Genomic DNA, 24,409 nt, shown 5'->3' with positions numbered 1-24,409 from the left:
GGGTTTTGGGGTACAGGGGTATTTTAAGGGTTCAGGGCTAGGCTTGGGTTTTGGGGTACTGGGGTATTTTAGGGTTCAGGGGAAGGTTCGGGTTTTTGGGTACAGGGGTATTTTTAGGGTTCAGGACTAGGTTTGGGTTATGGGGTACAGGGGTATTTTTTAGGGTTCAGGGGTAGGTTTGGGTTTTGAGGTACAGGGGTATTTATAGGGTTCAGGGCTAGGTTTGGGTTTTGGGGTACAGTGGTATTTTTAGGGTTCAGGGCTAGGTTTGGGTTTTGGGGTACAGGGTATATTTATAGGGTTAAGATGGTTAGTGTTTAAGGCTGTTGGGGTATTTTAAGGAGTGAGGGTGGGCTATGATTATTGGGTGCAGGGGTATTTAAAGGGAGCAGGGTGGACACCTGGAGCTGGAATGTACAGAACCTGGGAAGAAAAAACAATGAAATATTTGGCACAACAAACAACAGTTGATGGACAGAATGCAGAACAATGTCATACATTCACCCCAGTACAGAGATCTGGGCCTAAATCCATCTTTCTTTGCACTCCACACCACCCCAGATCAGACATGGCCAAATGCAAGTTAGCCTTGACCCTGTGCCTCATGGGACCAGTCCAGCCCAAGGTGCCAAGCCATGTTTTTCCTGGACCGGACTCAAGCATCCTAGAACGGATCTCAGGCTAGCAGCTGTCTTCCGTCAAGATAGCTTGACATGAGTGGTGTGGAGAGCATGGGACTCATGTATTAAAAATAATCATCACACTCGGGGTGACAACAGTTGATGGACAGAATGAGAACAATGTCATACATGTACCTCAGCACAGAGATCTGGGCCTAAATCCATCGTTTTTTTGCACTCCACACCACCCCAGTTCAGACATGGACATTTGCAAATCAGCCTTGACCCTTTGCCTCATGGGAACAGTCCAGCCCAAAGGGTGGAATGTACCACACGCCCCCAGCGTTTGTCACGCCCCCAGCACAGGCCCACAGCACAACGTAGACACACCCACAAGGGACTACTTTGCTGGCACTGTTCTTTTACCTTTTAAATGTATATGGTGGGAGTCTGCATAGCCTATGTCCTTCTGCTGTAACTGCCCTTTCCAACGCTGCATTGGGTGTTGTGATTGGTGCTGTGGTTCCTCAGATTACCCGCCTCAAAGGTTTGGGCTCTCTCTTTATTATATTAGTACTAGCAGCCCGTCCCGACGTTGTCCGTGTATGAATTGCTGCCGGCCAGTAGTATATTGTTTTGTAGGATTTCGTTTTGATAGCTTTTCTTTTTTGTGACAGGCCTGTGAAATGCTCCGATTCACAGTTCACTGCTGATGCACTTAAGAGTGCGCGTTCAGTAGTGTGTGAACTCGAGTTTCCCTACTTTATTTTTCCTTGCAATATTATATAGCGCGAACTCAACAACATGGCATGAGCACAATTTACATTACAGAAGAACACATTCATTTGTGGTAGGCACGGGGAGACAAAGCGATTTGCCTGGAATCACAGGATGTTGAGCTGATGCCGAGATTCGAACGTAGCTCCTCAGCTCTAAAGTTCACAATTCTAGAACTTGTAGCGGGAGGTGTGTCTAAAAGTGTATGTCGGTGCTGGCCATCAATGAGATAGACCTGTGCATTTTTCAAATCGGTGGTGAAAAAATATGAGTGTGTTGCTGGAGATGTGGGCCGCCGTTCCACCAGTGTACTTACCGGGGGAGGGCAAACACCCATTATTCCGCAATTTTCTGTCCGCATACCATCACTCCGCATACATTCATTACGAAAGTACCATGACTCCGCAATTCATATGCTTTTACCACGCATACATTTACAACGAAATTCGTTGTAAATGCATGAATGGTAAAAGCACGTTTTTTAAAAATGTTTGGATAAGGTAAGTATGGGTATAGGGATATATGTTTTGGGGTACTGAGGTATATGTTTTGGGGTGTTTGGGTATTTTAAGGATTCAGATATAGTTTTGGGTTACGAGTACAGGGGTAGTTTTAGGGTTTAGGGATAGGTATGGGTTTTGGGGTACAGGGGTATTTTTAGGGTTCAGGGCTAGGCTTGGGTTTTGGGGAATAGGGGTATTTTTAGGGTTCAGGGGTAGGTTTGGGTTTTGGGGTACAGGGGTATTTTAAGGGTTCAGGGCTAGGTTTGGGTTTTGGGGTACAGGGGTATTTTTAGGGTTCAGGGCTAGGTTTGGGTTTTGGGGTACAGGGGTATTTTTAGGGTTCAGGGCTAGGTTTGGGTTTTGGGGTACAGGGTATATTTATAGGGTTCAGATGGGTTAGTGTTTAAGGGTGTTGGGGTATTTTAAGGAGTGAGGGTGGGTTATGAATATGGGGTGCAGGGGTATTTAAAGTGAGCAGGGTTGACACCTGGAGCTGGAATGTACAGAACCTGGGAAGAAAAAACAATAAAATATTTGGCACAACAAACAACAGTTGATGGACAGAATGCAGAACAATGTCATACATTCACCCCAGTACAGAGATCTGGGCCTAAATCCATCTTTCTTTGCACTCCACACCACCCCAGATCAGACATGGCCAAATGCAAGTTAGCGTTGACCCTGTGCCTCATGGGACCAGTCCAGCCCAAGGTGCCAAGCCATGTTTTTCCTGGACCGGACTCAAGCATCCTAGAACGGATCTCAGGCTATCAGCTGTCTTCCGTCAGGATAGCTTGACTTAAGTGGTGTGGAGAACATGGGACTCATGTATTAACAACTAGCAGCCTGTCCCGACGTTGTCCGGGTATGAATTGCTGCCAGCCAGTAGTATATTGTTTTGTAGGATTTCGTTTTGATACCATTTCTTATCTGTGACAGGCCTGTGAAACGCTCCGATCCACAGTGCACTGCTGATGCACTTAAGAGTGCGCGTTCAGGAGTGTGTGAACTCGAGTTTCCCTACTTTATTTTTCCTTGCAATATTATATAGCGCGAACTCGACAACATGGCATGAGCACAATTTGCATTACAGAAGAACATATTCATTTGTGGTAGGCACGGGGAGACAAAGCGATTTGCCTGGAATCACAGGATGTTGAGCTGATGCCGAAATTCGAACGTAGCTCCCCAGCTCTAAAGTTCGCAATTCTAGAACTTGTGGCGGGAGGTGTGTCTAAAAGTGTATGTCGGTGCTGGCCATCAATGAGAGAGACCTGTTCATTTTTCAAATCGAGTATGTTGCTGGAGATGTGGGCCGCCGTGCCACCAATGTACTTACTGGGGGAGGGTAAACACCCATTATTCCGCAACTTTCTTTCCGCATACCATCACTCCCCATACTTACATTACGAAAGTACCATGACTCCGCAATGCCATTATAACGCATGGCATTACATTTGATATGCTTTTATCGCGCATACATTTGCAACGAAATTCGTTGTAAATGCATGAATGGTAAAAGCATGGGTTTTTTTACGTTTGGATAAGGTAAGTATAGGTATAGGGGTATATGTTTTGGCGTACTGAGGTATATGTTTTGGGGTGTTTGGGTATTTTAAGGGTTCAGATATAGTTTTGGGTAATGGGGTACAGGGGTAGTTTTAGGGTTTAGGGATAGGTATGGGTTTTGGGGTACAGGGGTATTTTTAGGGTTCAGGGCTAGGTTTGGGTTTTGGGGTATAGGGGTATTTTTAGGGTTAAGAGGTAGGTTTGGATTTTGGGGTACAGGGGTATTTTAAGGGTTCAGACCTAGGTTTGGGTTTTGGGGTACAAGGGTATTTTTAGGGTTCAGGGCTAGGTTTGAGTTTTGGGGTACAGGGGTATTTTAGGGTTCAGGGGTAGGTTTGTGTTTTGGGGTACAGGTTGTTTTTATGGTTCAGGGCTAGGTTTGGGTTTTGGGGTACAGGGGTATTTTAAGGGTTCAGGGCTAGGCTTGGGTTTTGGGGTACTGGGGTATTTTAGGGTTCAGGGGAAGGTTCGGGTTTTTGGGTACAGGGGTATTTTTAGGGTTCAGGACTAGGTTTGGGTTATGGGGTACAGGGGTATTTTTTAGGGTTCAGGGGTAGGTTTGGGTTTTGAGGTACAGGGGTATTTATAGGGTTCAGGGCTAGGTTTGGGTTTTGGGGTACAGTGGTATTTTTAGGGTTCAGGGCTAGGTTTGGGTTTTGGGGTACGGGGTATATTTATAGGGTTAAGATGGTTAGTGTTTAAGGCTGTTGGGGTATTTTAAGGAGTGAGGGTGGGCTATGATTATGGGGTGCAGGGGTATTTAAAGGGAGCAGGGTGGACACCTGGAGCTGGAATGTACAGAACCTGGGAAGAAAAAACAATGAAATATTTGGCACAACAAACAACAGTTGATGGACAGAATGCAGAACAATGTCACACATTCACCCCAGTACAGAGATCTGGGCCTAAATCCATCTTTCTTTGCACTCCATACCACCCCAGATCAGACATGGCCAAATGCAAGTTAGCCTTGACCCTGTGCCTCATGGGAACAGTCCAGCCCAAGGTGCCAAGCCATGTTTTTCCTGGACCGGACTCAAGCATCCTAGAACGGATCTCAGGCTATCAGCTGTCTTCCGTCAGGATAGCTTGACTTCAGTGGTGTGGAGAGCAAGGGACTCATGTATTAACTACTAGCAGCCTGTCCCGACGTTGTCCGGGTAAGAATTGCTGCCAGCCAGTAGTATATTGTTTTGTAGGATTTCGTTTTGATACCATTTCTTATCTGTGACAGGCCTGTGAAACGCTCCGATCCACTTAAGAGTGCGCGTTCAGTAGTGTGTGAACTCGAGTTTCCCTACTTTATTTTTCCTTGCAATATTATATAGCGCGAACTCGACAACATGGCATGAGCACAATTTACATTACAGAAGAACACATTTATTTGTGGTAGGCACGGGGAGACAAAGCGATTTGCCTGGAATCACAGGATGTTGAGCTGATGCCGAGATTCGAACGTAGCTCATCAGCTCTAAAGTTCACAATTCTAGAACTTGTGGCGGGAGGTGTGTCTAAAAGTGTATGTCGGTGCTGGCCATCAATGAGATAGACCTGTGCATTTTTCAAATCGGTGGTGAAAAAATATGAGTGTGTTGCTGGAGATGTGGGCCGCCGTTCCACCAGTGTACTTACCGGGGAAGGGCAAATACCCATTATTCCGCAATTTTCTTTCCGCATACCATCACTCCGCATACATTCATTACGAAAGTACCATGACTCCGCAATGCCATTATGACTCATGGCATTACATTTCATATGCTTTTACCACGCATACATTTACAACGAAATTCGTTGTAAATGCATGAATGGTAAAAGCACGTTTTTTTTTAATGTTTGGATAAGGTAAGTATGGGTATAGGGATATATGTTTTGGGGTACTGAGGTATATGTTTTAGGGTGTGTGAGAAGTTGGCCTGATGTGCAGTGCTCACTATTCTAGTGATCACTATATATCAGTCCAAACAACCCTTATTGATGATTGGTTGTAAGTCAACCTTATAGACCAGCTATCCAACTAGCATGGATACGAGCAGTCTAAGGCTAAGACTCTAGAGGGCGTGTTAAGCCAGCTGTTTTACCATCACATTACCCCTTGAACACCCAGTGAAAGGACACCACACAAGTGTTTATGAAAATAAACAATGTATTTATTAGAATCACAACAACCCTGTACTCTTTATGAGGACAGGGTGCTAAGCACACAACAAAACTCTTATGAAAATACTTAAGTTAGCACGTTATACACAAATGCCCGAGGGGCAGGAAAAACCATATACTCTAAAAGTGGAATGCGAATTACTAGCAGGTAAGTAACAGTACTAATAGGCTTTGGAATCGCTAGGACTTGACTAGGGAATCGTTAGATTACTTCTAGGAGGCCTAGGGGACTCGGGTGCAGAGTGTGCACTCTCACGCGGGATGCAGGACAAAGTCTATGGAGGCTAGTAAAGGCAAAGTTAGTGTTCACGGGCGAACCCGACCTGGTAGGGAGAAAACGACAGTGGATCCTGACCCTGGAATAGTGAGGCTATGCTGGGACACCGAAGTGCCGAAGTTACCTAGCCCAGGGGCTGCAGCTGCATAGGTCTGAAAAGACGTCGGGAATCTCGTTGCCGGACCAGGAGCCTGGAAGGAAGAAGTTGCTGGCAGGCAACCAGTGAAGAAAAGTTCGATGGATCCAAGCCTGGATCAAGGAAGAAGGAAACCTGAAAGCAGAGGGGACCAAGTTCTTGAATCACTAGCCAGTGATTAAGTGGGCACCAGGATGGCACCGGGCGAAGTCACCTCGACTAGGTGAGTGGGTGACGCTGGCTCTGCAGATCTCACGGACCAGGAGGCGTTGTCGGCGACCAGGATGGAGAGGCGAGCTGTCCCACGATGGATGAAGCTGTCGGCGTCGAAGTTACCCAGGATTGGGCAACAAGCCTTGGCTAATTCAAGCCCACGCGGTGGACTCAAAATGGCGTCTTGAGTGGACCAGGAGGGTCCGGGGTGCTCCTCTTTTGGAAGGGAGCAAGGGCCAGCCTGGAGCAACCAGACCAGCAGCAGAAATGTCGTCGGGCGTCGTTCAGAAGGCCACAAGCCAGCGGGCTAGTAGCCAAACAACGCGGTGAGCAGCAAAAAGCAGAAGGGCCCCACGCAGATCGTGGAGATGCTGGGAGGCTGCACTTCGGTGCTGGAGCTGCTCAGGGTGGGGGCTTCTCGGACCCCAAAGCACTCACCAGGAAAGTACTCGGTGGGCTTGCTGTGCAGAAGTCGTGCAGTCTTGGCGATGGCCGGTCCCTCGAGGTCTCGTCGCACCCACGGTTCTCAGCTGTGCTGTAGAGGTGGGTAGAGGTCAGAGGTGCCAGGGAAGCCGGGTCTCGTCGAGCTGGGCAGTCGGATTCCGGAGGAAGGACGTGCAGCAGACCGCAGTGTTCTTAGATGGTGCCTGCGGATGCAGGGTGACTACTCCTTAGCCACAAGGGAGAAATCTTAGGAAGAAGTCTTGAGTTCCTTTCGTAGAAAGTAGTTTCAGGATTCAAAGATGATCTGATTTGGAAGGGGGCCAGTTCCTACCTTTATCCTGTAAAAAGGGGCTGGCACGCGACTAAGTCCTGCCCTAGGGGTGGGACTAGGAGGGGGGTGGTTACACCCACTTCCTTGGCGGGCTTTTCCCCAGCACAGGGTCTGGAGTGACCCTGGAACTGGTTCCAGCCAGCCTATGCACAGTGAGCACCGGGGTGCCACGTGCAGTCACCTTCCTCTGAAGCCCTGCCTACCTACAATACACAAAACCCTGTCTGGGACGGTGCTGGCACCGCCCCTGGCAGGAAACCCTTTGTCCTTATCTCCTGCTCTGGGAGGACTCCCAGCAGCAGGAGGGCACACTTGTGTCTCGGTGGCAGCATCCATTTTGTGGATGCTAAGGCTCTGTCTGACTTTTAACCGGGTTATAGGTTACATGCATGTCGTGTCCCTCTAGAAGGGTGGAATGCTAACCCCGTCGCCAGAATTGGCGAGGGGTTAGTATTCCAATTCGTATGACACCTTACTCGACATGTTTTGATAAAGCGATACCAGAGTTGGCATATAACCGCGAGGATTATAATGCACTTAAGAGTATATGGTATGCGATATCATGGAAACGGCTAAGGGAGATCCCGAAAACCGCAGACAGGCTCAGCTCATGCCAGAGCACCATCTCACACGATTCCAAGCACTCTGCCTTCAGGATTGTTAAGGCCTGCCATAGGAGTGACTGATAGGAGATCTGTGTGTCCATTTTAGGGTTAGATATAGGTATACTATATCTAAAGCAAAGGGTGATTACACCACCTTGCCCCAGCTGTCAAGCAGCCAGTTGTGTCAGATTTGGATGGCCAGCCAGGGGTGGCATAATACATGCTGCAGCCCCTGGTAGGCCCTGGGTACACCTATGCCCTGAGTACCTAAGGTACACTGTACAGGGACTGATAAGGTGACTCAGTATCCAATTTAGATATGTACCTAAGGTACATGGAATCCATTTTACAGAGAGAGCAGTAGGCCTGGGGCCCTGAATAGCAGGGTCCCAGGTCAACTAAGTCAGAAAACCAGCAAAACACCAGGCAAAAAGTTGGGGGCAACCATAGTCAGGGATCTACCTTCCTACATAACCCCCCCCCCAAACGAAAGGAGATAAGGCTAGCCTTGCCAGGTAAGCCTATATTGCCTGAGTGGCCATATAAGGAAGTACCAGCACTGGCATGGTTACCCCCTATCTCATGGTCCACTAAGCAATCCCTCACCCTAAGGGTGTCTGAGGGTCTCCACCATAGGGAATCTCTACCTGTGGTGTGTTTTGGCAAAGTAAAAGGCTGGTGCTGAAATGGAGTACTGAAGTGAGGCTCCACTAATTTTGGGCTCAGCTTCCTCCAATCATTTTCCACCATAGAGGCCTTTCTTTCCAAGACTGAGTTGTTTTGGGCTCTCAGGGTCAACCTCTGGCTACCTACAGCTGGAGGTTGGGTCCCTCTGTTTGGCTTACTGGAGGGACAGGTCAGGTTTGGGGCCCTCAGGTCCCAGGTTTGGCTGTGCCCAACAGTGTCCATCTGTGGGAGGTCCCTAACTAAATTTAAGGGGGATCCCTCAGGAGTTGGTTTTATTTTCACTTGGCTAGGACTACTAGCTTCAGTGCCCTTAATCTGCTGATTGGGGGATTCTTTTGGACAGGGGGCCCTTCGGGGTCCACCACTGGCCTCCCTGACCTCTACAGCCCTGGGCTGACTGAGGCAGGGTAGAGAGGGGCAGGTTACCTGCTCCAGACTGGGTCCCATCTTGGAAGGGTCCACTGACATCAGGGGTTCTGCCAGGCTAGGCCTGACTACCTCTGTGGCAGTTTCTTCACAAGGGGTCAGATCGGTTCCCTGAGGAGGCTGATCTTTTCCTAAAGTCTGGTGGGAGGGAGATTTCTCTTCCTCCTCAATGCTCTCTGTCTGAGTGGAGTGATCCATAGTTTCAGGCTTCACAACACTATCATCTGTCTGAGTTTGAGCTGTGGCCATCACAACTCTCCCAACCTTTTCAGGAGGGGGCTCAGTTTGGGTGTGGGCTGTTACCATGACAGCCTTGACAACCTGTTCTGGGAAGGAAGTTGTCTGAGATTGGGTTGTGACTGGCACAACCCTCCTGACCTGTTCAGGGAGGACATCTTGGACTGGGGCTGTGGCTATCACTGCCCCACTAACCTTACCATGGATGTTTACCATTTTAGAATGGGTTTCTTGCTCTACTTCAGCCCAGGCTGAGAGCTCTAAATCATTCCCCAGTAGGCAATCTACAGGCAAGTTTGGTGACACTGCCACTCTCTTGTGGCCAGTGACACCTCCCCGGCTGAGATTGACCACTGCCATGGGATGATCTCTCTGTACTCCATCAATATTGGTCACCTGGTATGTGGCACCACGTAAAAGTTGCCTTGAGGGGACTAGACTCTCAGTCACCATAGTGATGCTAGCCCCTGTATCTCTATAGGCCTCAACTTTTATACCATTGATGAGGGGCTCCTGTCTGTACTTGCCCAAAGTGTTGGGACAAGTTGTGAAGTTGGCAAACCCCATGCCAGTCTCACAGACAAGAGTATCTAAGTTTGGGGACCTGGTTAGGCCAGAGTCCCCAGGAACTCCCAAAGTAAATGCACCCAAATTCTTGGGGGCACTCCCACCACCTGGGGGATTACTACTAGTAGTAACAGGAGGTTTGGGAATGTGACTTGGGGGTATGTTTTCCTTATTGTTATTCTTTGGGCAACTGCTGTCAGTTTTTAAATGACCCACCTGTTTACAGGGATAACAATAAGGTTTCTTCTGGTTGTTGGAAGGATTCTGGGACCCACCCCCCTCAGAGGATTTTTGGGGCCCTGATGTGGTTTGATCTGGAGATTTATTCCCACCCTTCTCTTGAGGCTTGGTTGATTCCTTTTTCTGGTCACCACCTTGGTTCTTGGGCCTAATCCTGGTTCTGACCCATTTGTCTGCCCTCTTACCCAATTCTTGTGGAGAGGTCAGATAAGAGTCTACCAGGTGCTGGTGTAATAACTGGTTCTGACAATTATTTAAGACTTGCTCTCTCATAATTAGATTATACAATCCCTTGAAATCAGTAACCTTACTACCCAGTAGCCAGCCTTCCAAAGCCTTAGTGGCACAATCAACAAAGTCAGACCAGTCCTGAGACTGAGTTTTCTGGGTGTCTCTGAACAGCAACCTGTACTGCTCAGTGGTTAAGCCAAACCCATCAACCAGTGCATTTTTCAGGACCTGGTAATCATTGGCATCCTCCACTCTTGTAGTGAGGAGCTTATCTCTACCTTTACCATCAAAGGAGAGCCACAGTATAGCTGCCCACTGACTCTGGGGAATGCACTGCACAGTGCAGGCCCTCTCCAAAGCAGCCATCCATTTCTGGATGTCATCCCCTTGTTTAAAGGGGGGCACTATCTTAGTCAGGTGTTTAGTATCTAAACCCTTCTCTTTTTCTCTTGGGAGATTGCTGCCACCAGTGGGAGCTAACCCACTCATCTGCTGCTCTCTTGCCAGGGCAAGCTTCTCTTTGGCCAGGGCAATTTCTTCCCTTTCAATCCTTAGTTCAGCTTGTCTCATCCTAGCTTCATGCTCCCTTCTCTGAGGGGAAGTAAATCTCCTCTGTGGAGGATTCCTTCTCCCCTGAGAAGAGGCATTAGAGTGCAGAGATCTATTGGAGTCCCTAGAAAGAGATCTATCTCTCCTAACTCCAAGGTTAGGCCCACTTCGGGTTAGTACTGGGGGTCCCCCAGATCCTAGCCCAAGTGAGTCTAAGTTGGCCCTGGTTAATCTTCTGACTACTTCAAGACCTTTGTCTACCTCATCCCCAGAGAGTTCCTCCTGATCCTCCTCCTCCTCAACTGCAGTAGCAGTGTTGGGGAGGTCTGGATCCCCAGAGGTTCCCTCTAAGGCTGGCATGTTCTCATGTAACTGAGAAAGCTTTCTGGCATCATATGTCTCTAAGAGACCTATCAGAAAGGGAATGGTGGGGTTAGACCCCTGCTTCAGTTTCCTGGAGACACAGATCTGTCTCATCTCCTGAAAACTGAGAGCTGCATATCTTGAAGTGACCTGTGGAGGGTCAACACTGACCAGGGGAGTCTCAGTAGATTCTCCCTGGGTAGACATGCTTTTCTAGTGAGGTGTAAGTGGTGCACTTACCTACACTATATGTTTGCCTACTGATCCCTTGCTAGAGTTGTAGTTTAGGGTGTGCTAGGCCCTAGGAGCTACAACAGCTGGTTCAGTAGAACTCAGAGTATTCTAAGCTAAGTTATATGTACCTTTAGTACTTATGTGATCTTTCACAAGATATTCTTAGGGCATGTGTGGTAAAACAACAGCAAGCTCAAATCCCAACCGCTGCTCACCAATGTGAGAAGTTGGCCTGATGTGCAGTGCTCACTATTCTAGTGATCACTATATATCAGTCCAAACAACCCTTATTGATGATTGGTTGTAAGTCAACCTTATAGACCCGCTATCCTAGTAGCATGGATACGAGCAGTCTAAGGCTAAGACTCTAGAGGGCGTGTTAAGCCAGCTGTTTTACCATCACATTACCCCTTGAACACCCAGTGAAAGGACACCACACAAGTGTTTATGAAAATAAACAATGTATTTATTAGAATCACAACAACCCTGTACTCTTTATGAGGACAGGGTGCTAAGCACACAACAAAACTCTTATGAAAATACTTAAGTTAGCACGTTATACACAAATGCCCGAGGGGCACGAAAAACCATATACTCTAAAAGTGGAATGCGAATTACTAGCAGGTAAGTAACAGTACTAATAGGCTTTGGAATCGCTAGGACTTGACTAGGGAATCGTTAGATTACTTCTAGGAGGCCTAGGGGACTCGGGTGCAGAGTGTGCACTCTCACGCGGGATGCGGGACAAAGTCTATGGAGGCTAGTAAAGGCAAAGTTAGTGTTCACGGGCGAACCCGACCTGGTAGGGAGAAAACGACAGTGGATCCTGACCCTGGAATAGTGAGGCTATGCTGGGACACCGAAGTGCCGAAGTTACCTAGCCCAGGGGCTGCAGCTGCATAGGTCTGAAAAGACGTCGGGAATCTTGTTGCCGGACCAGGAGCCTGGAAGGAAGAAGTTGCTGGCAGGCGACCAGTGAAGAAAAGTTCGATGGATCCAAGCCTGGATCAAGGAAGAAGGAAACCTGAAAGCAGAGGGGACCAAGTTCTTGAATCACTAGCCAGTGATTAAGTGGGCACCAGGATGGCACCGGGCGAAGTCACCTCGACTAGGTGAGTGGGTGACGCTGGCTCTGCAGATCTCACGGACCAGGAGGCGTTGTCGGCGACCAGGATGGAGAGGCGAGCTGTCCCACGATGGATGAAGCTGTCGGCGTCGAAGTTACCCAGGATTGGGCAACAAGCCTTGGCTAATTCAAGCCCACGCGGTGGACTCAAAATGGCGTCTTGAGTGGACCAGGAGGGTCCGGGGTGCTCCTCTTTTGGAAGGGAGCAAGGGCCAGCCTGGAGCAACCAGACCAGCAGCAGTAATGTCGTCGGGCGTCGTTCAGAAGGCCACAAGCCAGCGGGCTAGTAGCCAAACAACGCGGTGAGCAGCAAAAAGCAGAAGGGCCCCACGCAGATCGTGGAGATGCTGGGAGGCTGCACTTCGGTGCTGGAGCTGCTCAGGGTGGGGGCTTCTCGGACCCCAAAGCACTCACCAGGAAAGTACTCGGTGGGCTTGCTGTGCAGAAGTCGTGCAGTCTTGGCGATGGCCGGTCCCTCGAGGTCTCGTCGCACCCACGGTTCTCAGCTGTGCTGTAGAGGTGGGTAGAGGTCAGAGGTGCCAGGGAAGCCGGGTCTCGTCGAGCTGGGCAGTCGGATTCCGGAGGAAGGACGTGCAGCAGACCGCAGTGTTCTTAGATGGTGCCTGCGGATGCAGGGTGACTACTCCTTAGCCACAAGGGAGAAATCTTAGGAAGAAGTCTTGAGTTCCTTTCGTAGAAAGTAGTTTCAGGATTCAAAGATGATCTGATTTGGAAGGGGGCCAGTTCCTACCTTTATCCTGTAAAAAGGGGCTGGCACGCGACTAAGTCCTGCCCGAGGGGTGGGACTAGGAGGGGGGTGGTTACACCCACTTCCTTGGCGGGCTTTTCCCCAGCACAGGGTCTGGAGTGACCCTGGAACTGGTTCCAGCCAGCCTATGCACAGTGAGCACCGGGGTGCCACGTGCAGTCACCTTCCTCTGAAGCCCTGCCTACCTACAATACACAAAACCCTGTCTGGGACGGTGCTGGCACCGCCCCTGGCAGGAAACCCTTTGTCCTTATCTCCTGCTCTGGGAGGACTCCCAGCAGCAGGAGGGCAGACTTGTGTCTCGGTGGCAGCATCCATTTTGTGGATGCTAAGGCTCTGTCTGACTTTTAACCGGGTTATAGGTTACATGCATGTCGTGTCCCTCTAGAAGGGTGGAATGCTAACCCCGTCGCCAGAATTGGCGAGGGGTTAGTATTCCAATTCGTATGACACCTTACTCGACATGTTTTGATAAAGCGATACCAGAGTTGGCATATAACCGCGAGGATTATAATGCACTTAAGAGTATATGGTATGCGATATCATGGAAACGGCTAAGGGAGATCCCGAAAACCGCAGACAGGCTCAGCTCATGCCAGAGCACCATCTCACACGATTCCAAGCACTCTGCCTTCAGGATTGTTAAGGCCTGCCATAGGAGTGACTGATAGGAGATCTGTGTGTCCATTTTAGGGTTAGATATAGGTATACTATATCTAAAGCAAAGGGTGATTACACCACCTTGCCCCAGCTGTCAAGCATCCAGTTGTGTCAGATTTGGATGGCCAGCCAGGGGTGGCATAATACATGCTGCAGCCCCTGGTAGGCCCTGGGTACACCTATGCCCTGGGTACCTAAGGTACACTGTACAGGGACTGATAAGGTGACTCAGTATCCAATTTAGATATGTACCTAAGGTACATGGAATCCATTTTACAGAGAGAGCAGTAGGCCTGGGGCCCTGAATAGCAGGGTCCCAGGTCAACTAAGTCAGAAAACCAGCAAAACACCAGGCAAAAAGTTGGGGGCAACCATAGTCAGGGATCTACCTTCCTACAGGGTGTATGGGTATTTTAAGGGTTCAGATATAGTTTTGGGTTACGAGTACAGGGGTAGTTTTAGGGTTTAGGGATAGGTATGGGTTTTGGGGTACAGGGGTATTTTTAGGGTTCAGGGCTAGGCTTGGGTTTTGGGGAATAGGGGTATTTTTAGGGTTCAGGAGTAGGTTTGGGTTTTGGGGTACAGGGGTATTTTAAGGGTTCAGGGCTAGGTTTGGGTTTTGGGGTACAGGGGTATTTTTAGGGTTCAGGGCTAGGTTTGCGTTTTGGGGTACAGGGTTTTTTTTAGGGTTCAGGGCTAGGTTTGGGTTTTGGGGTACAGGGTATATTTATAGGGTTAAGATGGGTTAGTGTTTAAGGGTGTTGGGGTATTTTAAGGAGTGAGGGTGGGTTATGAATATGGGGTGCAGGGGTATTTAAAGTGAGCAGGGTGGACACCTGGAGATGGAATGTACAGAACCTGGGAAGAAAAAACAATGGAATATTTGGCACAACAAACAACAGTTGATGGACAGAATGCAGAACAATGTCATACATTCACCCCAGTACAGAGATCTGGGCCTAAATCCATCTTTCTTTGCACTCCATACCACCCCAGATCAGACATGGCCAAATGCAAGTTAGCCTTGACCCTGTGCCTCATGGGAACAGTCCAGCCCAAGGTGCCAAGCCATGTTTTTCCTGGACCGGACTCAAGCATCCTAGAACGGATCTCAGGCTATCAGCTGTCTTCCGTCAGGATAGCTTGACTTCAGTGGTGTGGAGAGCATGGGACTCATGTATTAACAACTAGCAGCCTGTCCCGACGTTGTCCGGGTAAGAATTGCTGCCAGCCAGTAGTATATTGTTTTGTAGGATTTCGTTTTGATACCATTTCTTATCTGTGACAGGCCTGTGAAACGCTCCGATCCACAGTGCACTGCTGATGCACTTAAGAGTGCGCGTTCAGTAGTGTGTGAACTCGAGTTTCCCTACTTTATTTTTCCTTGCAATATTATATAGCGCGAACTCGACAACATGGCATGAGCACAATTTACATTACAGAAGAACACATTCATTTGTGGTAGGCACGGGGAGACAAAGCGATTTGCCTGGAATCACAGGATGTTGAGCTGATGCCGAGATTCGAACGTAGCTCCTCAGCTCTAAAGTTCACAATTCTAGAACTTGTGGCGGGAGGTGTGCCTAAAAGTGTATGTCGGTGCTGGCCATCAATGAGATAGACCTGTGCATTTTTCAAATCGGTGGTGAAAAAATATGAGTGTGTTGCTGGAGATGTGGGCCGCCGTTCCACCAGTGTACTTACCGGGGGAGGGCAAACACCCATTATTCCGCAATTTTCTTTCCGCATACCAACACTCCGCATACATTCATTACGAAAGTACCATGACTCCGCAATGCCATTATAACTCATGGCATTACATTTCATATGCTTTTACCACGCATACATTTACAACGAAATTCGTTGTAAATGCATGAATGGTAAAAGCACGTTTTTTTTTAATGTTTGGATAAGGTAAGTATGGGTATAGGGATATATGTTTTGGGGTACTGAGGTATATGTTTTGGGGTGTATGGGTATTTTAAGGGTTCAGATATAGTTTTGGGTTACGAGTACAGGGGTAGTTTTAGGGTTTAGGGATAGGTATGGGTTTTGGGGTACAGGGGTATTTTTAGGGTTCAGGGCTAGTCTTGGGTTTTGGGGAATAGGGGTATTTTTCGGGTTCAGGGGTAGGTTTGGGTTTTGGGGTACAGGGGTATTTTAAGGGTTCAGGGCTAGGTTTGGGTTTTGGGGTACAGGGGTATTTTTAGGGTTCAGGGCTAGGTTTGCATTTTGGGGTACAGGGGTATTTTTAGGGTTCAGGGCTAGGTTTGGGTTTTGGGGTACAGGGTATATTTATAGGGTTAAGATGGGTTAGTGTTTAAGGGTGTTGGGGTATTTTAAGGAGTGAGGGTGGTTTATGAATATGGGGTGCAGGGGTATTTAAAGTGAGCAGGGTGGACACCTGGAGCTGGAATGTACAGAACCTGGGAAGAAAAAACAATGAAATATTTGGCACAACAAACAACAGTTGATGGACAGAATGCAGAACAATGTCATACATTCACCCCAGTACAGAGATCTGGGCCTAAATCCATCTTTCTTTGCACTCCACACCACCCCAGATCAGACATGGCCAAATGCAAGTTAGCCTTGACCCTGTGCCTCATGGGACCAGTCCAGCCCAAGGTGCCAAGCAATGTTTTTCCTGGACCGGACTCAAGCATCCTAGAACGGATCTCAGGCTATCAGCTGTCTTCCGTCAGGATAGCTTGACTTAAGTGGTGTGGAGAACATGGGACTCATGTATTAACAACTAGCAGCCTGTCCCGACGTTGTCCGGGTATGAATTGCTGCCAGCCAGTAGTATATTGTTTTGTAGGACTTCGTTTTGATACCATTTCTTATCTGTGACAGGCCTGTGAAACGCTCCGATCCACAGTGCACTGCTGATGCACTTAAGAGTGCGCGTTCAGTAGTGTGTGAACTCGAGTTTCCCTACTTTATTTTTCCTTGCAATATTATATAGCGCGAACTCGACAACATGGCATGAGCACAATTTGCATTACAGAAGAACATATTCATTTGTGGTAGGCACGGAGAGACAAAGCGATTTGCCTGGAATCACAGGATGTTGAGCTGATGCCGCGATTCGAACATAGCTCCCCAGTTCTAAAGTTCGCAATTCTAGAACTTGTGGCGGGAGGTGTGTCTAAAAGTGTATGTCGGTGCTGGCCATCAATGAGAGAGACCTGTGCATTTTTCAAATCGAGTATGTTGCTGGAGATGTGGGCCGCCGTGCCACCAATGTACTTACTGGGGGAGGGTAAACACCCATTATTCCGCAACTTTCTTTCCGCATACCATCACTCCCCATACTTACATTACGAAAGTACCATGACTCCGCAATGCCATTATAACGCATGGCATTACATTTGATATGCTTTTACCACGCATACATTTGCAACGAAATTCGTTGTAAATGCATGAATGGTAAAAGCATGGTTTTTTTTACGTTTGGATAAGGTAAGTATAGGTATAGGGGTATATGTTTTGGGGTACTGAGGTATATGTTTTGGGGTGTTTGGGTATTTTAAGGGTTCAGATATAGTTTTGGGTAATGGGGTACAGGGGTAGTTTTAGGGTTTAGGGATAGGTATGGGTTTTGGGGTACAGGGGTATTTTTAGGGTTCAGGGCTAGGTTTGGGTTTTGGGGTATAGGGGTATTTGTAGGGTTAAGAGGAAGGTTTGGGTTTTGGGGTACAGGGGTATTTTAAGGGTTCAGACCTAGGTTTGGGTTTTGGGGTACAAGGGTATTTTTAGGGTTCAGGGCTAGGTTTGGGTTTTGGGGTACAGGGGTATTTTAGGGTTCAGGGGTAGGTTTGGGTTTTGGGGTACAGGGTTGTTTTTATGGTTCAGGGCTAGGTTTGGGTTTTGGGGTACAGGGGTATTTTAAGGGTTCAGGGCTAGGCTTGGGTTTTGGGGTACTGGGGTATTTTAGGGTTCAGGGGAAGGTTCGGGTTTTTGGGTACAGGGGTATTTTTAGGGTTCAGGGGTAGGTTTGGGTTTTGAGGTACAGGGGTATTTATAGGGTTCAGGGCTAGGTTTGGGTTTTGGGGTACAGTGGTATTTTTAGGGTTCAGGGCTAGGTTTGGGTTTTGGGGTACAGGGTATATTTATAGGGTTAAGATGGGTTAGTGTTTAAGGCTGTTGGGGTATTTTAAGGAGTGAGGGTGGGCTATGAATATGGGGTGCAGGGGTATTTAAAGGGAGCAGGGTGGACACCTGGAGCTGCAATGTACAGAACCTGGGAAGAAAAAACAATGAAATATTTGGCACAACAAACAACAGTTGATGGACAGAATGCAGAACAATGTCATACATTCACCCCAGTACAGAGATCTGGGCCTAAATCCATCTTTCTTTGCACTCCATACCACCCCAGATCAGACATGGCCAAATGCAAGTTAGCCTTGACCCTGTGCCTCATGGGAACAGTCCAGCCCAAGGTGCCAAGCCATGTTTTTCCTGGACCGGACTCAAGCATCCTAGAACGGATCTCAGGCTATCAGCTGTCTTCCGTCAGGATAGCTTGACTTCAGTGGTGTGGAGAGCATGGGACTCATGTATTAACAACTAGCAGCCTGTCCCGACGTTGTCCGGGTAAGAATTGCTGCCAGCCAGTAGTATATTGTTTTGTAGGATTTCGTTTTGATACCATTTCTTATCTGTGACAGGCCTGTGAAACGCTCCGATCCGCAGTGCACTGCTGATGCACTTAAGAGTGCGCGTTCAGTAGTGTGTGAACTCGAGTTTCCCTACTTTATTTTTCCTTGCAATTTTATATAGCGCGAACTCGACAACATGGCATGAGCACAATTTACATTACAGAAGAACACATTCATTTGTGGTAGGCACGGGGAGACAAAGCGATTTGCCTGGAATCACAGGATGTTGAGCTGATGCCGAGATTCGAACGTAGCTCCTCAGCTCTAAAGTTCACAATTCTAGAACTTGTGGCGGGAGGTGTGCCTAAAAGTGTATGTCGGTGCTGGCCATCAATGAGATAGACCTGTGCATTTTTCAAATCGGTGGTGAAAAAATATGAGTGTGTTGCTGGAGATGTGGGCCGCCGTTCCACCAGTGTACTTACCGGGGGAGGGCAAACACCCATTATTCCGCAATTTTCTTTCTGCATACCAACACTCCGCATACATTCATTACGAAAGTACCATGACTCCGCAATGCCATTATAACTCATGGCATTACATTTCATATGCTTTTACCACGCATACATTTACAACGAAATTCGTTGTAAATGCATGAATGGTAAAAGCACGTTTTTTTTTAATGTTTGGATAAGGTAAGTATGGGTATAGGGATATATGTTTTGGGGTACTGAGGTATATGTTTTGGGGTGTATGGTTATTTTAAGGGTTCAGATATAGTTTTGGGTTACGAGTACAGGGGTAGTTTTAGGGTTTAGGGATAGGTATGGGTTTTGGGGTACAGGGGTATTTTTAGGGTTCAGGGCTAGGCTTGGGTTTTGGGGAATAGGGGTATTTTTAGGGTTCAGGGGTAGGTTTGGGTTTTGGGGTACAGGGGTATTTTAAGGGTTCAGGGCTAGGTTTGGGTTTTGGGGTACAGGGGTATTTTTAGGGTTCAGGGCTAGGTTTGCATTTTGGGGTACAGGGGTATTTTTAGGGTTCAGGGCTAGGTTTGGGTTTTGGGGTACAGGGTATATTTATAGGGTTAAGATGGGTTAGTGTTTAAGGGTGTTGGGGTATTTTAAGGAGTGAGGGTGGGTTATGAATATGGGGTGCAGGGGTATTTAAAGTGAGCAGGGTGGACACCTGGAGCTGGAATGTACAGAACCTGGGAAGAAAAAACAATGAAATATTTGGCACAACAAACAACAGTTGATGGACAGAATGCAGAACAATGTCATACATTCACCCCAGTACAGAGATCTGGGCCTAAATCCATCTTTCTTTGCACTCCACACCACCCCAGATCAGACATGGCCAAATGCAAGTTAGCCTTGACCCTGTGCCTCATGGGACCAGTCCAGCCCAAGGTGCCAAGCAATGTTTTTCCTGGACCGGACTCAAGCATCCTAGAACGGATCTCAGGCTATCAGCTGTCTTCCGTCAGGATAGCTTGACTTAAGTGGTGTGGAGAACATGGGACTCATGTATTAACAACTAGCAGCCTGTCCCGACGTTGTCCAGGTATGAATTGCTGCCAGCCAGTAGTATATTGTTTTGTAGGATTTCGTTTTGATACCATTTCTTATCTGTGACAGGCCTGTGAAACGCTCCGATCCACACTGCACTGCTGATGCACTTAAGAGTGCGCGTTCAGTAGTGTGTGAACTCGAGTTTCCCTACTTTATTTTTCCTTGCAATATTATATAGCGCGAACTCGACAACATGGCATGAGCACAATTTGCATTACAGAAGAACATATTCATTTGTGGTAGGCACGGGGAGACAAAGCGATTTGCCTGGAATCACAGGATGTTGAGCTGATGCCGAAATTCGAACGTAGCTCCCCAGCTCTAATGTTCGCAATTCTAGAACTTGTGGCGGGAGGTGTGTCTAAAAGTGTATGTCGGTGCTGGCCATCAATGAGAGAGACCTGTGCATTTTTCAAATCGAGTAAGTTGCTGGAGATGTGGGCCGCCGTGCCACCAATGTACTTACTGGGGGAGGGTAAACACACATTATTCCGCAACTTTCTTTCCGCATACCATCACTCCCCATACTTACATTACGAAAGTACCATGACTCCGCAATGCCATTATAACGCATGGCATTACATTTGATATGCTTTTACCACGCATACATTTGCAACGAAATTCGTTGTAAATGCATGAATGGTAAAAGCATGTTTTTTTTTACGTTTCGATAAGGTAAGTATAGGTATAGGGGTATATGTTTTGGGGTACTGAGGTATATGTTTTGGGGTGTTTGGGTATTTTAAGGGTTCAGATATAGTTTTGGGTAATGGGGTACAGGGGTAGTTTTAGGGTTTAGGGATAGGTATGGGTTTTGGGGTACAGGGGTATTTTTAGGGTTCAGGGCTAGGTTTGGGTTTTGGGGTATAGGGGTATTTTTAGGGTTAAGAGGTAGGTTTGGGTTTTGGGGTACAGGGGTATTTTAAGGGTTCAGACCTAAGTTTGGGTTTTGGGGTACAAGGGTATTTTTAGGGTTCAGGGCTAGGTTTGGGTTTTGGGGTACAGGGGTCTTTTACGGTTCAGGGGTAGGTTTGGGTTTTGGGGTACAGGGTTGTTTTTATGGTTCAGGGCTAGGTTTGGGTTTTGGGGTACAGGGGTATTTTAAGGGTTCAGGGCTAGGCTTGGGTTTTGGGGTACTGGGGTATTTTAGGGTTTAGGGGAAGGTTCGGGTTTTTGGGTACAGGGGTATTTTTAGGGTTCAGGACTAGGTTTGGGTTATGGGGTACAGGGGTATTTTTTAGGGTTCAGGGGTAGGTTTGGGTTTTGAGGTACAGGGGTATTTATAGGGTTCAGGGCTAGGTTTGGGTTTTGGGGTACAGTGGTATTTTTAGGGTTCAGGGCTAGGTTTGGGTTTTGGGGTACAGGGTATATTTATAGGGTTAAGATGGGTTAGTGTTTAAGGCTGTTGGGGTATTTTAAGGAGTGAGGGTGGGCTACGATTATGGGGTGCAGGGGTATTTAAAGGGAACAGGGTGGACACCTGGAGCTCGAATGTACAGAACCTGGGAAGAAAAAACAATGAAATATTTGGCACAACAAACAACAGTTGATGGACAGAATGCAGAATAATGTCATACATTCACCCCAGTACAGAGATCTGGGCCTAAATCCATCTTTCTTTGCACTCCATACCACCCCAGATCAGACATGGCCAAATGCAAGTTAGCCTTGACCCTGTGCCTCATGGGAACAGTCCAGCCCAAGGTGCAAAGCCATGTTTTTCCTGGACCGGACTCAAGCATCCTAGAACGGATCTCAGGCTATCAGCTGTCTTCCGTCAGGATAGCTTGACCTCAGTGGTGTGGAGAGCATGGGACTCATGTATTAACAACTAGCAGCCTGTCCCGACGTTGTCCGGGTACGAATTGCTGCCAGCCAGTAGTATATTGTTTTGTAGGTTTCGTTTTGATACCATTTCTTATCTGTGACAGGCCTGTGAAACGCTCTGATCCACAGTGCACTGCTGATGCACTTAAGAGTGCGCGTTCAGTAGTGTGTGAACTCGAGTTTCCCTACTTTATTTTTCCTTGCAATATTATATAGCGCGAACTCGACAACATGGCATGAGCACAATTTACATTACAGAACAACACATTCATTTGTGGTAGGCACGGGGAGACAAAGCGATTTGCCTGGAATCACAGGATGTTGAGCTGATGCCGAGATACGAACGTAGCTCCTCAGCTCTAAAGTTCACAATTCTAGAACTTGTGGCGGGAGGTGTGTCTAAAAGTGTATGTCGGTGCTGGCCATCAATGAGATAGACCTGTGCATTTTTCGAATCGGTGGTGAAAAAATATGAGTGTGTTGCTGGAGATGTGGGCCGCCGTTCCACCAGTGTACTTACCGGGGGAGGGCAAACACCCATTATTCCGCAATTTTCTTTCCGCATACCATCACTCCGCATACATTCATTACGAAAGTACCATGACTCCGCAATGCCATTATAACTCATGGCATTACATTTCATATGCTTTTACCACGCATACATTTACAACGAAATTCGTTGTAAATGCATGAATGGTAAAAGCACGTTTTTTAAAAATGTTTGGATAAGGTAAGTATGGGTATAGGGATATATGTTTTGGGGTACTGAGGTATATGCTTTGGGGTGTTTGGGTATTTTAAGGGTTCAGATATAGTTTTGGGTTACGAGTACAGGGGTAGTTTTAGGGTTTAGGGATAGGTATGGGTTTTGGGGTACAGGGGTAGTTTTTAGGGTTCAGGGCTAGGCTTGGGTTTTGGGGAATAGGAGTATTTTTAGGGTTCAGGGGTAGGTTTGGGTTTTGGGGTACAGGGGTATTTTAAGGGTTCAGGGCTAGGTTTGGGTTTTGGGGTACAGGGGTATTTTTAGGGTTCAGGGCTAGGTTTGGGTTTTGGGGTAGAGGGGTAGTTTTAGGGTTCAGGGCTAGGTTTGGGTTTTGGGGTACAGGGTATATTTATAGGGTTAAGATGGGTTAGTGTTTAAGGGTGTTGGGGTATTTTAAGGAGTGAGGGTGGGTTATGAATATGGGGTGCAGGGGTATTTAAAGTGAGCAGGGTGGACACCAGGAGCTGAAATGTACAGAACCTGGGAAGAAAAAACAATGGAATATTTGGCACAACAAACAACAGTTGATGGACAGAATGCAGAACAATGTCATACATTCACCCCAGTACAGAGATCTGGGCCTAAATCCATCTTTCTTTGCACTCCACACCACCCCAGATCAGACATGGCCAAATGCAGGTTAGCCTTGACCCTGTGCCTCATGGGACCACTCCAGCCCAAGGTGCCAAGCCATGTTTTTCCTGGACCGGACTCAAGCATCCTAGAACGGATCTCAGGCTATCAGCTGTCTTCCGTCAGGATAGCTTGACTTAAGTGGTGTGGAGAACATGGGACTCATGTATTAACAACTAGCAGCCTGTCCCGACGTTGTCCGGGTATGAATTGCTGCCAGCCAGTAGTATATTGTTTTGTAGGATTTCGTTTTGATACCATTTCTTATCTGTGACAGGCCTGTGAAACGCTCCGATCCACAGTGCACTGCTGATGCACTTAAGAGTGCGCGTTCAGTAGTGTGTGAACTCGAGTTTCCCTACTTTATTTTTCCTTGCAATATTATATAGCGCGAACTCGACAACATGGCATGAGCACAATTTGCATTACAGAAGAACATATTCATTTGTGGTAGGCACGGGGAGACAAAGCGATTTGCCTGGAATCACAGGATGTTGAGCTGATGCTGAGATTCGAACGTAGCTCCCCAGCTCTAAAGTTCGCAATTCTAGAACTTGTGGCGGGAGGTGTGTCTAAAAGTGTATGTCGGTGCTGGCCATCAATGAGAGAGACCTGTGCATTTTTCAAATCGAGTATGTTGCTGGAGATGTGGGCCGCCGTGCCACCAATGTACTTACTGGGGGAGGGTAAACACCCATTATTCCGCAACTTTCTTTCCGCATACCATCACTCCCCATACTTACATTACGAAAGTACCATGACTCCGCAATGCCATTATAACGCATGGCATTACATTTGATATGCTTTTACCACGCATACATTTGCAACGAAATTCGTTGTAAATGCATGAATGGTAAAAGCATGTTTTTTTTTACGTTTGGATAAGGTAAGTATAGGTATAGGGGTATATGTTTTGGGGTACTGAGGTATATGTTTTGGGGTGTTTGGGTTTTTAAGGGTTCAGATATAGTTTTGGGTAATGGGGTACAGGGGTAGTTTTAGGGTTTAGGGATAGGTATGGGGTTTGGGGTTCAGGGGTATTTTTAGGGTTCAGGGCTAGGTTTGGGTTTTGGAGTATAGGGGTATTTTTAGGGTTAAGAGGAAGGTTTGGGTTTTGGGGTACAGGGGTATTTTAAGCGTTCAGACCTAGGTTTGGGTTTTGGGGTACAAGGGTATTTTTAGGGTTCAGGGCTAGGTTTGGGTTTTGGGGTACAGGGGTATTTTAGGGTTCAGGGGTAGGTTTGGGTTTTGGGGTACAGGGTTGTGTTTATGGTTCAGGGCTAGGTT

Source organism: Lissotriton helveticus, chromosome 1_2 (assembly GCF_964261635.1).
Source record: "Lissotriton helveticus chromosome 1_2, aLisHel1.1, whole genome shotgun sequence".
NCBI lineage: Eukaryota > Metazoa > Chordata > Amphibia > Caudata > Salamandridae > Lissotriton > Lissotriton helveticus.
Note: the sequence above shows the minus strand (reverse complement) of the source record.